The 14010-nt window shown below is 41.5% G+C and overlaps 1 long non-coding RNA gene across 1 annotated transcript in view; it reads right to left on the bottom strand.

The window, feature by feature from the left end:
* The window catches only part of LOC141582805 (uncharacterized), a 90492-nt gene extending 83557 nt beyond the window's left edge, over positions 1 to 6935 (bottom strand). The window contains exon 1 of the long non-coding RNA XR_012515708.1: positions 6780 to 6935. This is a non-coding gene — a long non-coding RNA (uncharacterized LOC141582805). The remainder of the gene's footprint in view (positions 1 to 6779) is intronic.
* Positions 6936 to 14010: the final 7075 nt, after the last annotated feature.

Genomic DNA, 14010 nt, shown 5'->3' with positions numbered 1-14010 from the left:
AAATCGTATATCACTGGAAAACAATTGAATGTTATAGAGAGTAAAAAATGGGACAAATAAATGGAGAGATAGTTCATGTTAATAGGCTACAATTAAATAGCTCTATATTTTAAAGATGCCTAGTCTCCTAAAATTTATCTATATAGTAAAAACAATCTCATAACAAATTCTCTATTCTTTGGTGTGTGGAAATTGATAAACCAGTTCTCAAGTTTATATAAAATTCAACGTCTAAGCAAATGAAGCCTCATTTGAGAAAGGACAAAGTGTGAAGTCAGACTCATTTATATATGAAACACTTGATTAATGCTAATTGTAGCACTGCAGACCATGGGAAATTGTCTTTTTCGTAGTTATTCTTGAAAAAACTGGGCCTCTCCCTCCCATCATAAAAACATTCCTTCCTCGTGGACCTAAATTTGAAAGAAAAAGCACACATTGTTTGAAATATAGGACTGTATATGCATATTTTATATGCATAATTATATATTATTCACATTTTGTATATGCATAATGTGTCTCACGGATAAAGATGATGGGAAAATATGTAATACATTATGGCAATATTTTTGAAAGTTTAAATAAATTAACAAATGCTTGAAAATATGACAAACTTGGCTCAAGACAATACGAAAATCAAGAATAGAGCGACAGTCATTAAAAGAAACAAATGGGTCATTTAAAACAATTTCCCCAAAGAATTAAAACCAAAAATGAAATACTCAAGGCTCATCAAACATTAAATAAGAAATTATAATCCTACACAAAGTCTTCTAAGGAATATATGAAAAGAAGAACATTTTCCAATTTATATCATGTAGTAAAATTTTCATAGTGAATGTGATGATGGACACAAAAATAAATGGCAATAAGAGATCAATCACACTCATGAAAATAGATGGAAAATCCTCAGGAAAATATTAGCGAACTAAATTCAGCAATGTATGAACAAAATAACATATCAAGACCAAGGTGGTCTATCATTTAGAAATAAATTAGTGTCCTTCAATATATTAATCCGAAGCATAGATATAATTATTTCAGTACATGTAGTGAAAAAGTGTCCGATAAACTCAAGCTGCATTCATAATAAAACTTTTCAGTTATCTATGAAGAGAAAAAGTTTCTTAACTGGATAAAGGATATCTTTAAATAATAACTTTATAATAAGTATCCTACTAAATTTTGAAATAGTAGAAGCTTTCTTTTTGAGATTGAGAAATAGTTTCCCTTGATGATTCGATTGAAGATCTTAATTTACTCAGTAAGGCAAGAATAATAAAAGCACAAGGATTACAAATGAAGAAGCAAATCTGTCATTGTTTATAGGTGATTTGATTATGGACTAGAAACCCCAAAATAACTTATACGTAAGTTGTTAGACAAAAGAATCACTACTAGATGATATATGTATGTGCATACACATACATACACACACACACACACACACATACAAACACACACACACATACATAAGATTTAAAATTTACAAACCAATGCATAGGCAAAAGAGTGATAGAGAATCAGCAAATTAAAATATTACCACTAATAATATTATCAGAAATCAGCATGAGTCTAATCAAAAGATAGAAACTACATAGCAGGTTAAACAGGGTAAGTTTAATACAAATAATTATTCAACTATGATCAAGAGTAACTATGAAATTTATGGAACCTTGATATGACACCACAGGACTAGGGGAAAGTATCCAAGGAAGGAAACACTTGGAAGGATCCCTCATGGCCTAAGTTGTAGTTCAGTCCACCGGATGGTAGAGAAGTTGTCTGGTTAGCCAGGCTGGTCCAGGCTTCTGCCAGACAAGTAGAAGGCAGCCTCCTGGGGTGCTGGCAGGGAGGTGCTGATCAGCAACTGGGTGGCTTGGGTATAGGTGGGTGGGCAGAGAGGGTGGGACCCCTCCGGGCAGCAGGTACACTCTATTGCACATAGGATGTGCAGAAGGTTTGCAGAGGTCTTACAGCTCAGTGTGTATATTCTAGGCCACAAGTGTGCCATGTGCTGGGGCTTGAATATGGAATCAGAGCTCTGGACCAGGAGAGAGGCCTTCACGCCCACACACACACAGGTGAGAGGCCTTGGGGTGTGGGAGTGGTGGGAGGCATTGTGCTGTTGCTCCTGTGCGTAGGAAGCCTCTGGGGCTCCAGTTCCTGTGTTAAGACAACTGTGGACAGATCATTGCCAGATGGAGCCTGCATGGTCACAGACGGACCCTGAGTTATGGGCCAGTGGTTGTGGCATAGCTCCACCTGATGGTCTCACCTACACTCACCCTGCCTCCGTTGGAAATGGAAGGAATGCCTCTTTCCCCTTCAGTGTTCCTCCAGGGGCCTCTACTGAGAAAGGTCCCTTTCATCGTGTTCACTTGAAAGGAGAAATGCTTAATGGAATCATGTTGTTTATCAAACAGAATATATGGAAGGATGCAGTCCAAGTGGAGAAGCAATAAATTGATAATGGATAAAGCACATAGGATAAATCTTACACAGTAAAGGCCTAAAATGGAAAAAAACCTATAAGTTTTTTTTTTTAAGACTTTTTTTTAAAGAGATACTCCTGTTGTAAGTTGGATTGTGGCCCTCCCCACCACCATTCATTCGTATGTTAAAGTTGTAACACCTAGTACCTCAGAATGTGGCCTTATTTGGAGATGGAGTCATTGCAGGTGTAATTAGCAAGATGAGGTCATTAAGACAGACCCTACTCCAGTACGACCAGTGTCCTCATAAAAAGGTGAAATTTGGACAGAGAGACAGACACACATGGAGGAAAGGCTCCAAGAAGAGACATGCGAAGAAGACAGCCATCTACAAGCCAAGGAGGGAGGTCTCGAACAGATTCTTCCCTCATGGCCCTTAGAAAGAACCAAGTCTGCTGACACCTTGATTTCAGACGTTTAGCCCCAGAACTGTGAGACAACATACTTGGGTTGTTTAAGACAACCGGTCGTGGTACTTTGTTATGGCAGCCATAGCAAATGAATGGATTCTGGTACTGAGAAGTGGGTGCTGCTGTAACAAATACCTAGAAATATGCACATGACTTTGGGTAATACTAGACCAGGGTGGGCTCCTAAGTCCAAGGACTAGTGTTGTTATCCAAAGGGGACATTTGGACACAGGCAGGCATACACACACGTGAAGAATGGAGTTAAGCTGCCACAAGGCAAGGAACTACCAGAAGCTAGGAGAGAGGTACTGGACAGATTCTCCCTCACAGCCTTCAGGAGGAACCCACCCTGCTGACACCTTGATCTTGAACACGTAGCTTCCAGAACTGCAAAAGGATACATTTCTGTTGTCTAAGCCACCTAGGGTATGGAACTTTCTTACAGCAGCCCGTGCAAACTAATACAGATTCTAATAAATGATAACTTCAATTCATAGAGAGATATATTATGTTCACTGACTGTGAAACTTAATGTTGTAATAGCATCAGTTCTCCCTGAATAATTTTAAATATTAGATGTGACCACAAACGAAATCCCAAGCAAGCATTCATTTTTGTGTGGCAATTGACAAGGTGATTCTAACTATGATACAGTGTTGCAGCAGGCAAAGAATTTCAAAGATTAAGAAAAAGGTAGAAAGAGTTTTCCTAGTACAGGCAGTCCTCGCTTTCCACCTAGTGGAGGACCATGGAAATGACCACGCAAATTGAAACCATACCACGCGATCTCAATAACCATAGGGAAAGTTATGCTTGTTCTCTGACCTTTCAATATTTTTGTCAAAATGTTAAGACTCTCCTACTTTGGTTATACATGTATAGGAAAATTTATAAAGTACTAAAGCTAAGTGTCATTTTAAAAATTAGACACATTGAGAATTAAAGTCTCAAGTGTCTATGGAGATCCTTTAATACGAAGTTTTTTGCTATGTTCATAGCATTGCTTCAAAATAGTCTGATGCTTGAAACAATACAAATATTCCTCATTATAAGAAGTGGTTAATATATTCTGGAATATTCATAGAATGAAATATACACAGCAATAAAAAATAAAGAAATTATGGCTATTCGCATCAAGATAAATGACCCTCATTCGAGTGAGCAAAAGTTTTAAATCAAAAGAAGTAAACAGTATAATTGTATATTCAAAAGTTTAAGAACAGACAAAACTATAGTGTTTAGGGGAGCAAATTAAGATGGTACAAAGTATCAATGAAAGCAAGGTAGAGAGTTTTACAAAAGCCAGGAAGGAGTACATTTAGATTTGATTGAATGGGATGTGTTCAGGAAGGGACATACTAGTGGTTTGTAAATTACAGGAAGTATTCTGTTCTTTAAACTAGGTAGTGTTTATACAACTGTATGCCCTATAGTTACTGTTTTAAGTGTGCATATAATTTATATGTTACATTACTGATACATATTTAATAATATGGTTAAAATAAAAATGAAGACAGAAGGAGCAGCCAGTGTGAAGAGACCTCACGAAGCCCCTGGAGGCTGTAAAGTTCTGTTTCTTGACAGACACACACTTGTGTATATCTATTAACATATATGTGTGTAACACACTCCTTTATATTGCATGATAAAAATCTCCTGATATCCATATGCTTGTTTCTTGCATGTTTTCTTCTACAAATCATGAGAGAGGCTGCTAAATGCTTGAAAAGCAATGTACGCTTTAGCGCAACAGAATGAATTGGAAGAATTTTCAATATCCTCTTTTCAGTTTGGTCTGTTGTTATTGCTTCTGTTCTGTTCAGCAAATTCAAACATAGCGTTGAGTCTGAAATTTCCAGACAAGGCCGGTAGGGCCAGCCAAAGGAAATACTAGAGTTACAAAGATGGGGATAAGGTCAGAGAAATGAACGCAGACACGGTACATGCCAGCAACGCATCAACTTTTGATCGAAGTCCTTTATGCAGACTAAGGGTGGCGAACGCACCTTATGGAAAAGCCTGGACTGCTCACTACATTGTAGTCTGCATGGCAACAGCTCAACTGGTGATTGCCAGGGATTCCTTTCTGGAACTACTAGCTCATCTCATCTTCCTGGAATTGTGACCTACATGACCTGGTACTGTCGCTGCTGCTTCCCATGTAGTAAACCTGATTGCCCAGACACTCCCAAGGAAGGATCAGTGGGAGGAGTCTGTGTTCTCTTGTTTGTGGGATGAGGCAATCTCAGATAATCACTCGGTTCTTGGTTGGGATGGTGGGCTCCATGGAAAATTTACTCTTTCAGCAAGTTTTGCTGAATGAGCCTTTGCCCATGTATCATCCTTGTGTGTCACGAGTGACCGCTGTTCTAGAGATTATTGTTATGTTTCACCACTTTCATGAGGTGAGAGAGACTGTTACCCCAAGCCTCAGCCTCACTGTCAACTCACCTCTCCTTCTTGCTAAAGCAGGAGCACACCCCAAGTTCCTGAAATGGTTAATATTAGTGTCACCTTGACTGGGTTGAGGGATGCCTCAATGCCTGGTGATGCGTCGTCTCTGAGTGTGCCTGTGAGGGTGTATCCAGAGACGACTGACATGAATCAGTGGACTGGGAGGGAAGAGCCCCCTCAATGTGGGTGCTTATCATCCAATCAGCTGCTGGTGCCGTTAGAACAAATCAAGTAGAAGAAGGAGACGTCCTATCTCTCTCTCTCTCTCTCTCTCTCCCCACCAACTCTGGGAGGGAGGATGTCATTTCCTCCTTTCCTCAGACAGCAGTCTCCAGGATCCATGGTTTTTGGACTCTGGGACTTGCGCCAGCAGCCTCCCGGGAGATCTCAAGCCTTTAGCCTCAGACTGGGGACTTCAGTGTTAGTTTCCCTGGTTTTGAAGTGTTTGGACTTGGACTGAGCTATGCTGCCGGTTTTTCTTATTCCCCAGATTGCAGAGAGCCTATTATTGGACTTCATCTCTGTAATTGTGTGAGCCGATTCTCCCTAATAAACTCCCTGCTTTCTCTCTCTCTCTCTCTCTCTCTCTCTCTCTCTCTCTCTCTATCTATATATATATGCGTATCTTGTTGGTCCTGTCTTTGTCCCTCTGAAGAACCATGACTACTACAATTCTCTGGGGTGCAGCTCACCCTCTGCTTTGGGATATGGCCCTCTGGAAACCTTCAAATTCTGAGACTGGGGCAGTGGTAGAACAGAAAAATGTGAGGAGTAATAAAGCTACCTGTGCCTAGCCAGTCGACTGCCCTCCAGCTTCCCTTTTAAATATTGGAAGTAAATGCTTAAACGAGTCTTTTGGCTGCATATATTCTATTGCAGCTTTTCAGAAGGACAAGCGCTTCCTTGAGATGCAGTGGGGGGATGTGGCCTGCATGATCTGGAGGTGTGGAGGTTGTGGGTGGTTGGACATAGGACATACGTGGCCCTGTTACTCTGTGATCCTATGCCCTAGGGCTGTCCTTCCTCCTTCCGCTTCGCTTTTTGGGCAGTGCTGATTAGAATGCAGGAGGAATTTACATAGTGGGCTGCTCTGACTGGAATGGTTTAATACAGAAATGAGTGGGGAGTGTGGCTGTGGGGGTGGAAGGAGACATGGATCTAATTTTCCATATGAACCTGCATCCTTTATGCAACAGAGCTCTGCTTGCGTCTGAATAGTTGTCTTGACAACGCCACAATGAGTGTAAATGGGTTTAAGGAACATAGGATCAGAGAAGGAACACACACAGTGTTTCAGCAGCTGGACGGTGCAGAGACTAAGGGACTGTGGCTCCAGGAAACACACACCCAATGGCAACCTCACGCTTTTCACCCAGAGCCTCAGGGTCATATGTGCTATTCCACTGACCTTCCCACTCACCTTCAGCCTCCTGTTTCACCATGAAGATGCCTTTCCTGTCCTAGGCTGGTTCCACTCATTTCTCGTAATTCCCAGATCCTGTGGGGAAAAGAAGGCAGCGATTTTGAAGAAGATTCGTATGTGAATTCAAAAACCCAGTGGCCTCACATTCCCGTGGAATCCAGCTGAGGGTCAATGCCGGGTGGAGGGCAGCCTCATGAACCCCTCATGGGCCTTTGCCCTTGGGTGGAGCAAACAATATGTTTGGAACAGCAGAGGCTGCTGAGCCTAGGACTGAGAGGATGGCCAAAGGCTGGGAGACAGCTAAGCCTGTGGCCATGGCCAGAGGCCAGGGAAGAGACGAAACCGAAAGAGGCTGCTAGGCCTGATAGTCATGCCATGGTCATTCTCTCCCATAATACAAGCGCCTGATGAAAAAAATTCAGATGGCAAAAATGGGTGTAAAATGAGGAATATCTCCCTCGTATTCTCCTGACCCTCCACACCCCTGCAAGAGGTGACTGCTATGCACACTCCCGCCTGCGCTCCCCGTAGAGACAGATATTTAGATGAGGAAATATAGACACACGAGAACATGTTTTCCTTGTGTAAATGTATATTCTGCCCTCCGCCTAAGGAAGGTCCTGTAGTAGGCTCCTCCCATATCAGGAACACTGACAGCGTCTCTGCAAAGCCTAGCCCAAACAGAGGCCTCTGTTCTGTGTGACCCTTGCTCAACGGTGGCCAGGCAGAGCCCTGGCTCCTCTGCTTATCCCTGCACAGCACTGACCTTCAAGGGACACTCCCCACTGTCAAGCCTAGAGAGCTCCTGATAGAACATAGAACACAGACTAGCCCTTCCTTCACAGGGAATATTCAAGTCAGCCATTGTGCTGGTCACGGAAAAGGATGTGGAGGACCTCTGCCAGCCCTCGCAGGCCTGATTTATAACGATCTCTCATGGGAAACGAGGCATCCTTTTGACCTGGAACGCTGGATTCCAGGAGACAATAACCTGGAGCCCAGAAAAGCCAGCAGACCGGTGGGCTTGTTCTTCTCTCCTTCTAGTTGGGCCTGGAGTAGCCACGGGAGGAAGTTTATCAGCCTGTTAACCAGGCACGTGATGCCTGGGAGATAGTCCTCCTGATGTCTCCCATGATGTCTGAATTATGGAGATCAGAATGCTTCCAGGTCGGTGACACACCTATGAGCCAGGAGAGTGGCACACCTCAACAACATGGGGTTAGAAACTCCTTCACCCGGGACGCTCCCAGACCTCGCCCTGTGTACCTCTTCAAGGGCTGTTCATCTGTATCCTTCATCATATAATAAACTGGTAGATGTAACAAGTGTTTCCCTCAGTTCTGTGAGTTCTAGCAAATTATCAAAGCTGACAGTTACAGGAACCCTGAATGATATCCAGTCAGTTAGAAGTACAGGTGAAAACCTGGGGATTAAGATTGGCATCTGGGGTGGGAGGCAGTCTTGTGGGATGGCACCCTTAAAGTGTGGGGTCTATGCTAACTCCAGTGAGTGAGAGAATTGAATTGAACTGTAGGGCATCCAGCCGGTATGTGCAGATAACAGGAAAATTTGTTAATGTGTGAAAAATCCCCTCATTTGGTGGCCAGAACTGTTGAGTGTGTGTAGTATAAGGGGAGAAAAAAGTACAAACGCCAACACTTAGCACATCAATTCACACACAGCGGGTATTCAATCAATGTCCGATGAATAAATGATGAAATGGGCACTCTGTCATCTATCAGGCATTTATTCTCTCTCCATCCTTGCAAAGTTAAGGAAACCCATGTGTGTATGACTCAATTTTGTCGAAAAACAGACTGAAAGAGAAGGCAAAAGCCAGGATATAATTAACTTTATAATTTGCTATTTTATTTTTCTGAACACCAACTATTTGTGATTTTTTTTTTTTTGCTGATTACCATGTAATCAGCACTAGCCCTAGCCTTAGTCCTAACTATAACCACAACCCTAACTCTAAATACAACCCCATAACAAGCCCTTCACTAAACCTAGCCCTAAACCCTAACCCTAACACTAAACCCTAAACCAGATTCTGACCCTGACACTTACTCCCAGTCTGACCCTTGGCCAGCCTTGACTGATACCAACTGGTCTTGACTGGCTTTGACAGGCTGTGACAGGGCATGACAGGTTCTGACCAGTGTAGACCAGTATTGACTGTGACTGATTATATCAGCCATGACTACAATTAACTGGTCTTGACTAGCCATGACCAGCTTTCACTGGCTGTGACCAGAATTGACCAGATTTGACTGGCTTTGAATGCCTACGCCCAGCTTTGATCAGTCTTGTCTGGTTTTGACCAGCTTTGACCAGTCTAAACTGGCTGTGACCAGCAGTAACCATCCTTGACCGGCCGTTTCTGGCATGAAACTGATGCCTTCTGCCTGACTGAGTGTCAAGGACTCAGGCCGTGCAGCACTGGGGGGTAGGTGGAGGGGAGCAGAGAGGGGGAGAGGGAAGCCCTGTGGGAATACTCGAGGAGAGGGTGTGCTGAGGAGAGGTCACTGGTGGTTTTTACCAGAAGGGCCTTGGGAATCATTTTCTCTTGCAGATGGATCCTAGGGGTGTGTACACAACTGTCAGGGCAGGTGGCAGAGGAGAGGGGCAGGGATGCCTGCCTGTCAACCAAAAAGTCAATCTCAAGGCACCGTTTTGTGCTTTGTTGTCCAGCTATGAAAGCCGCTAGGTCATAATGAAGAGTTCTATCTCTCATGACCTTGGGCTTGGGCCCCACGTGTTAATGTGGTAGCCAAGACTTGGGAAGGCTGCAACTTGGCACAGTGTCCTCTGAGGGACAATCCTATGCACAGTGAAATTAATATGAGAGATCAGGATTTCTGAGATAAATTCACTTGATATGAATTTCACCATTTTAACCATTTTTTTTTAATTTTTTACTTTAAGTTCTGGGATGTATGTGCAGAATGTGCAGGTTTGTTACATAGGTATATATGTGCCATGATGGTTTGCTGTACCTATCAACTAGTCATCTAGGTTTTAAGCCCCACATGCACTAGGTATTTGTCCTAAAGCTTTTCTTCCCCTTGCCCCCCACCCTCTGGCAGGCCCCGGTGTGTGTTGTTCCCCTCCCTGTGTCCATGTGTTCTCATTGTTCAACTCCCACTTTTGAGAACATGCAGTGTTTGGTTTTCTGTTCCTGTGTTAGTTTGCTGAGAATGATGGCTTCTATTTTTAAGTGCACAATTTGGTGAAATTTAACACCTTGACAGTGTTGTACAGCTACCTGTCTAGTTCCAGAGCCTTTTTTTATCACCTCCAAAGGAAACTCAGTACCCATTATGAAGTCCCATCCCATTTTCTCCTCCTTCAGTCCTTGGAAGCTACTAATCTATGTCTGACTATGTGGATTTGCCATTCTGGACATTCCATATAAATAAGCTCATACAGTATGTGCCTTTTGCTCATACAGTATGTGCCAGGGTTCATCTATGTTATAACATACATCAGTGCTTCGTTCCTGGGAAAGTTTTCCTCTATGCTGTGTTAAAGACAAAGAATGTAATGCTACGAGAGACCATGACCCAAGTTTGTGACCCAAGATCATAGGGCGACTGTAGTGGTTAGCTGGGATCCAAACTAATACATTGCAGAGTTTTTGCTTTTGTCTATTTTGTGTTGCTGCAAAGAAATACCTGGGGCTGGGCAATTTACAAAGGAAAGAGGTTCATTTGGCTCATGGTTTTGCAGATTATACAAAAAGCATGCCACCAGCATCTCTGTCTGGCGAGGTCTATGGAAGTTTTTACTCATTGTGGAAGGCAAGGGGAACCGGCGTGCCACGTGAGGAGAAAGACATCAAGAGAGAGGGATGATCTCGGACTCTTTAATAACTAGATCTCCTGTGAACTCATTAGCATGCAGAGGGCACCAAGCCATTCAGGAGGGATCTGCCCCCATGACCCAAACCCATCCTGCTAGGGGACACCTCCAACATTGGGGATAACATTTCAACATGAGATTTGGAGGGGACAAATAGCCAAAAGATATCAGTTCTCATCATATTCATAGTATATTATTAGGCCCTCTTAATTTCAAGTTTCGATGTCTGGCTGTATTTCAATTAAAATTTACATATGTTTGCACATGAATGAGCATAGTTTAATACATAAGGTTTTATTTATCCAATGTTCCATCATCTATATTTATCATATTCACAAGGTTTCATGTTGTACCAATGCTCCTGTTTTCTGTAGTTCCACTCCTACATGAGGAACAGCAAGGTTAACAATGCTACTTTGGAGCAGGTTTTCTCAGATGAGAAAAGAAAATATGTGGCATGATATTGCAAGGGTGACGGGAACAGTCAGACTCTCAGTTAATCTTGCCTAGATCTGGCCAGTGTTTTGTGGTAAAACATTTTTATATGATATTATGAACTATGGGAACTTTCTCGCTGGACTGGTCTCAAATGAAGGTGGGACAGTTTGTTCCACAGTCTCCATGGAGTCTGAACCCTAACCCATCATTTAATTTAATTTAGCAAAACTCTAAGGGTATGGTTACCAAAAAGCATTGAGAAACCTAAGTAAACATATTATAAAACATTCTTGTGGAAAGTTCATGTATAAACTTTTATCTCATTGACATCTATTTTATTCATTTAATTTTAATAACTATGTTTAGGCAATTTTAGGAGACATTAGAAAAACCTAGTCATCATTGCAAGTTAAATTTTCTATTAGCCATTTTTATATTACTATATGTTAGGCAAGCATCATAAAAGCAAGAACCTTAAAGTTAACAACATGTATAATTTGTTGTTAGCTCAGCAGATATAGTTATTTTTATTAAACCAACAATAACAATCTAGTTTTATTTACCAAAAGGTTTATTCAAGTCACATAAACTTGAAAAAATATTTGGTCTTATTTATGAGAACTCATTCAGGTTAACGTGGTACTATGTATAGATAATATGTAAAGATATGTATGACTGTATATATATATGTAGATACAACGTATAACATTCACATCTACACAGGTACGTAACTAATAGCCAAAGTTATCAAGGAGTTTAGTGAAAAAGAGAGTAGTAGACCTTCAGACTTGAATCTGTCCAGTTACAACTCTTGGGGTTCCATGAGGAAAATCAAAGTTTCCTCCCAACAAGAGAAACCATGTTGCCTTTTGAGTTTTCCTTAAGGAGTCCCAGGCAGTTAGAATTGTTTGTAGGTACGCTCCTGTAGCATTGAAAGTGGTAAGGGGAAGGAGACACACACAGAATAGATGGAGAAGCAGACAGAGGAAGGAAATATGGTTAGCAGAGGTTTAAGAAGACAGGAATTCAGTTGACTGAGAAGTTTTTACAGACAATAGAAGCCTTAAACAATTTGTTTCTATTCTCTGTAAAACTCTGCTCATCCTTGCACAGTACTGAACTTCAGTACTTCAGTATGTATACACACACACACACACACACACACACACACACAGCCTAAATATCAGTTTTAATTAAGTCAACTTTTGACTATGGAGCTCTTAAAAAAAAAAACTTTAAAAATCTCTTGTTAACAGATTTTAGGTGGGATAAATAGCTGACATTTCTGTTTTTCTTTCTTTTTTTTTTTCCTAGAGGTACCTTTCCAAGTGAAAGCAATAAGCTTTAACCAACGCTGTGACTTAACCAAAGATTCACTAGCCATCTCCAAAGACGCAAATGGGTACCCACAAAATTAAAAGTCACACAACTTTTACACGAATAGGGACTGGTTTTCTGAGCAGAAATCAAACCCAGGCCAAAGCTGTGAAACTGTGGAATTTGAACTACTGTACAAGGTGCAGTGCATTCATTGTTAATCCTGCAGGGAATCCAAAGCAGGCAGTTTGAGCTTACAAAGATTTTAAATTTGTTTAGGTTAGATTTTTGCTCTTAATTGTGTCAAGAGAATTTCTAGGGCTGGCCATGAACTATTGCATGTATTCCTTTGAATTTGATCTTCCCATCAATTGTTTAGAATGAGAGATCTCAAAAGTCTTTTTATTTTTATTAATTTTTAAAAATTATACTTTTAAGTTCTGGGATACATGTGCAGAACATGCAAGTTTGTTACATAGGTATACATGTGCCGTGGTGGTTTGCTGCACACATCAACCCTTCATCTTCATTAGGTATTTCTCCTAATGCTATCCCTCTCTTTGCCCCCAAACCCTGACAAGCCCCAGTGTGTGATGTTCCCCTCCTGGTGTCCATATATTCTCATTGTTCAACTCCCACTTATGAGTGAGAACATGCTGTTTGGTTTTCTGTTCCCGTGTTAGTTTGCTGAGAATGATGGTTTCCAGCTTCATCCATGTACCTGCAAAGGACATGAACTCATTCTTTTTTGTGGCTGCATAGTATTCCATGGTATATATGTGCCACATTTTCTTTATCCAGTCTATCATTGATGGGCATTTGGGTTGGTTCCAAGTCTTTGCTATTGTAAATAGTTCCGCAATAAACATATGTGTGCATGTGTCTTTATAGTAGAATGATTTATAATCCTTTTGGTATATACCCAGTAATGGAATTGCTGGGTCAAAAAAAAAAAAAAGTTCAGGAATGTAATTTAAAAGATTCGCCTTCTGGCCATTGAGTTTCCAGTGGTGTACTTATTCCAATAGTGACTCAATCCAATAGCTTCTTCATGGAAAGGCCTGTGTGTAATGTTCCAGGTTTAAAAAAAAATATGTTTCCTGGAGATGGCACAAGAGAAGCAACCCCAAAGACCCCCTCCCCGAAAAATTCTCCCAGGAATAGGTTTAGATAGCAAAGGACTTTTGTTACCACAGATTGTTGAGGCTGGTGTTTGTCTTTGGCAACCCAAAATTTGTGGGGGAGGGCACCACTCACAAACCTTTGAATCTGTGACAATGCATAGGCCTGCCTGGGATTGGACTTTCCCAGCACTAACCAGGCAATAAGGGTTAAGATGACAAAAGCTGTGTAGGAATGGGACTTCTTAAGACAAACTCTCCTGAGAGCTCAACATATTCGGAACTAAATGTCTCCATTTTGCAGCCTTTTTGAGACTGGCCACCCCATGGTACTCAAAAATCACACTGCCCGAATGACACAGACCAAGAGAGTCCTTCCACTTGATCACAAGTCAAGGTTTCAAGGACATCAAACAAGATGAGAGAGAATCTTAAATGATACCACTCTTCATAACAGAGGGACACACAAAGACAACAAAGGAAAAGAC

The sequence above is a fragment of the Saimiri boliviensis genome, chromosome X (assembly GCF_048565385.1).
Source record: "Saimiri boliviensis isolate mSaiBol1 chromosome X, mSaiBol1.pri, whole genome shotgun sequence".
NCBI classification, from domain to species: domain Eukaryota; kingdom Metazoa; phylum Chordata; class Mammalia; order Primates; family Cebidae; genus Saimiri; species Saimiri boliviensis.
The sequence above is the reverse complement of the archived record's forward strand: the minus strand, read 5'-3'. Positions and strand labels throughout refer to the sequence as shown.